This window comes from Chiloscyllium plagiosum, unplaced genomic scaffold (assembly GCF_037043375.1).
Source record: "Chiloscyllium plagiosum isolate Xiang-an unplaced genomic scaffold, Cpla_swu_hap1 HiC_scaffold_51, whole genome shotgun sequence".
In the NCBI taxonomy this organism is placed as follows: domain Eukaryota; kingdom Metazoa; phylum Chordata; class Chondrichthyes; order Orectolobiformes; family Hemiscylliidae; genus Chiloscyllium; species Chiloscyllium plagiosum.
Window position 1 is genome coordinate 21,611,506 of NW_028270189.1, and position 4,073 is coordinate 21,615,578.

Consider the following 4,073-nt stretch of genomic DNA (forward strand, 5'->3'; position numbering starts at 1 on the left):
GCTGCAGCCTGAAGTAGCCGTCTATATGTTCTCCATAATTAGGTAGAATTAACTTGCAGTGCAGCTTGCTCAGCACCACAGTCACAAACATTCTCTGTCTCCACCATCCACACTCAGTAGCAGTGGAATACACCACTGACAAGATGCACTGTAGAAATTCCCCAATGTTCCTCACAGAGCAGTTTCCAGAACCACAGCATTATCGCGTGGAACACTGAGCACAGCAGATACATGGGACACCAGTTGACAATTCCACACCAAGCCACTCGCCACCCTGGCTCGGAAAAACGTCTCAGTTCCACAAGTGCCATTCGTTGGAAATCCTCGAACTCCCTCCCTTACATCATTATGGGTTTATCTTGATAAAATGAATGGCAGCAGTTCAAGACGCTAACTCATCGTCAATTTCGCCAGCACAATTATATCTGAGTAATACGTGGTAACCCAGCGGCAATGAGCCACAAACACGTTAATGAACCACAAACTAAAGGTCACTGTTTGAAACCCACGTGCTCCAATGCTGAGCTTTTGAATACATTGTGTACATATTAGAGAAAATTGAAATACGATTTCATTTGAATGCATCAAACTCTGAACAGGCTTCAGAGGGTAGATGGTGAGAAACTGATCCTGTGGGTCTGGGTATCTAAAACACGATAACACATTCTCAGGAGTTGCGGAAAAGCTCAGCAGGTCTGACAGAATCTGCGAAGAGAAGTCAGTGTTAAAGTTACACCATTTACAGATCTTTTGCTTATTATTGACACACCCTCAGGGTAAGGGCACGTTATTTGGGAATGACATGAGGAGAGAGCGATTAACTCTAAGGCTTCTGAGTCTTTAATATTCTCTGTCCCTGACGATTGTTGATGCACCCTCATTGAGTGCATTTCAGATTGGAAGGCACAGATTGCTGGTTTCTCAGGGAGTCACGGGATATGTGGATTGCACGGAAACTGGATATGAAATCTAAGTTTAGCTTTGATTGGAACAGACTGAACATGTTAAACAGGCTCTCATTTTTTTCTTCAGCGTTAACCCCATTCCAATTGTTCAGTAATTATTACTTTTCTAACTTCCTACCGCTCTGCTGAATTCCCCTACTCTCGTAACACATGAGCTAACCTTTCCCTTCTCTCGGCAGATGTTGCATGACCTTATCAGATTCCTCTGAATGGTCTGTGTTTATTTCAGAGAGAATTATAACTCTTTTGTGAGAGAAAACATTCTTCAAACCGTTTCCTTTAATTCTAATTGTTCACAGAGAAAGGAGGCATTGTTCTGTCCAAATGCATTACATGCTCATGAGTGCATCAATATATTGTGATGATTTTTAAAATAAAATATATTAAACATAATGAAATTCATGATGAAAACACGAGACCCAATTCGATCTGGAAGGGGCAGGAATTCAGTCATGCGAGGTGAAAGTGAGGACTGCAGATGCTGGAGATCAGTGTCAAGATTAGAGTAATGCAGGAAAAGCACAGAAGGTCAGGTAACATCCGAGGAGCAGGAGAGTCGACATTTCGGGCAAAACACCATCATGGGGAACGAGGCTGAGAGTGTCCATCGTGGACAGATAAATGGGAGGGAGTGGAGCTGCGGAGAAGGGAGCGGAGAGCGCAATTGATGGATGGAGGTGGGTGTAAAGGTGATTGGTCGGAGAGGACAGTGGAGCGGATAGGTGGGAAGGAAGATTGGCAGGTGGGACAGGCCATGAGGATTGTGCCGAGCTGGCAGGATGGAACTGGGATAAGGTGGTCGGAGGAGGAAATCTGGCAAATGGTAAAGGCCACATTGATACCCTGGGGTTGGATGTTCCTGAGGAGGAAGATCAAGCATTCTTCCGCCAGGCGCCGGGTGGTGAGTGAGTGGTGATAGAGAAGTTCCTGGTCCTGCATGTCCTCGGCAGATTCGGAGGGGGAATTCAATTCTCCCTCCGCCAGTTGTTATTCTGTATGTTGCTCCTGACCCATCAAAACACAGATCTGAGTGAATGCGCAAACAACCTCTCTCTATACATTTCACTCAAAATAATGTCAATAACAGGACGGATTAAAACAAAATGCAAACTGTGTTGAATGCTGGATGTAGGGAATCATGTTACTGTGGAGCCTTTACAGCACTGAGATCAGGCTTTCGGCCCATCATTCACAAACCAGTCTGCACTCCCTCTTGAAACCTCTCCAATTACCCAGATCCCTGTCTGATTGAAGACTGTGTGTGTGGAGTTTGCACATTCTCCCCGTGTCTGCGTGAGTTTCCTCCGGGTGCTCCAGTTTCCTCGCACAGTCCAAAGATGCGCAGGTCAGGGTGGATTTGCAACACTCAATAGTCAATAGTGTCCAGGTGAGCGTTGGTTATATGGTTAGCGATGAGAAATGCGGGGTTACAGGAATAGTGCAGAGGGTGAGACTTGGTGGGATGCATGATGAGCCGAATAGCCTGTTTCTACACTGTAAGAATTTTATGATCCTATACTCCATCCCATCTATATCTGTGGATGAAGAGGACAATCACCTGATCAAATATCCTCTTCAATGGGTCAACGTTTGTTTTCTATCTGACAAAGAACTGCAGATGTTGCAGATCTGAGAGACAGCACAAAAATTGCTGGGAAACTCAGCAGGTCCGGCAGCATTTGTGGGGAGTGAACCTTTTGGATCCAGTGATTGTTCTTAAGGGCTGAAGGCTTCTGATTCTGGTGTTTTCAGACCTGTTGACGTTTTACAAGCAATTTCTTGTTTTGCTTTCAGCCCCAGATCAATTGGTGACGATTACGGCCTTGTTATGTCCATTTGGGAAAAGGGACAGTTTATCGGCTAGCGCGGTGGTGGTGTAGTGGTGAGCATAGCTGCCTTCCAAGCAGTTGAACTGGGTTCGATTCCCAGCCATCGCAGTGTCGTGGCTTTTCCTGTGGTTTTGTAAGGAAAGGTCTTGAGCACCAACGTTGCATTCTGTGGCGAAATAGATTTGTCAGGTTGCTTTGGGGTTTTCATGGCGATGGTTCCTGTTAATTGCCGTGACAATCCGGGCAGTGTTGCTCGAAAGCTTTCCTCTCTGCTGCCCATTGCTTATTTGAATATTGTTCGCAACATAAGGTTCGTTTTGTTTTGTTGGAAAAGTGAGAGATTGCTATCGTCAGAAACCTTAAATAATTACAGAAGCCGCTGGAAATTCGGAACAGATTCAACAGCTTCTAACGTGGACAGGAAGGAGGTTTAAATGCGTCAAATTTCTTCAAGGTTAAAATACATTCGCACCTCAAAACCATTTGGAAGCTTAAGAATTACAAACATCACATTATAACCTTTCCTCATCCGTTCACGTTTCACAATATCATTCCGGTAGCAGGAAGACCAGTTTTGTATGGTTTATGCAATGTTACTATATTCGAACATTGACTGTTTCGTAGTTAAATGATGTTTCATTTCGTTCAGTTTTCCAATAGAGTTGGGTTAGTCCACACTTTGTATTTTGTTTGTGTTACAACGATATTGCGAAGTAAATTGTGTTTCGGTTCAAGCTTGGAAGTTTCACCAATTGAATTGCATTGCCGTACATTTGCCTTCAGGAGAAAAGAAAAAGGGACCTAGACAATCTTCTTAATTAATAGGAGTTTGATCTGGTTCAAAACCTCCTTAATTTCGGTCAATAAATGTTCCTACAGTCCGCAACAATGATTTTCACAGATCAGAGGAGGATGCACAGACATCGTTATTAATTGTTATTACCTCGGACATGAGACGTTTGGGAATGATATTCCTCAGACCATCGACTGTCTGCTCAGCCAAGGTTAAAGGCCTGGAATACGGCAAAATTGGGAACAATGCAATTCCCAGGAGACTGAGAGGTTACTAACAGAGCGGGAGGTGGAGATTCGGGAATAGAACTACAGGGACAGTCCGCTCTGATCACTGACCCTTCACCGTCAGTATATCCAGTGCCAGGAATAACTGCCATTAGTCAGAATGACAAAATGTTACTATGGAAAATAAAGAGCATGAAAGTAAGGGAAGGTTTATAGCATGAAAGCAAGGGAAGGCTGAAAGCATGAACCCCACTGGCGA

The 4,073-nt window shown here is 44.2% G+C and overlaps 1 non-coding gene across 1 annotated transcript; it reads left to right on the plus strand.

The window, feature by feature from the left end:
• Nucleotides 1-2,830: 2,830 nt before the first annotated feature.
• On the plus strand, nucleotides 2,831-2,902 carry trnag-ucc (transfer RNA glycine (anticodon UCC)). The gene has a single exon. It is a non-coding gene; the product is annotated as a tRNA-Gly (tRNA).
• The last annotated feature ends 1,171 nt before the right edge of the window (nucleotides 2,903-4,073 follow it).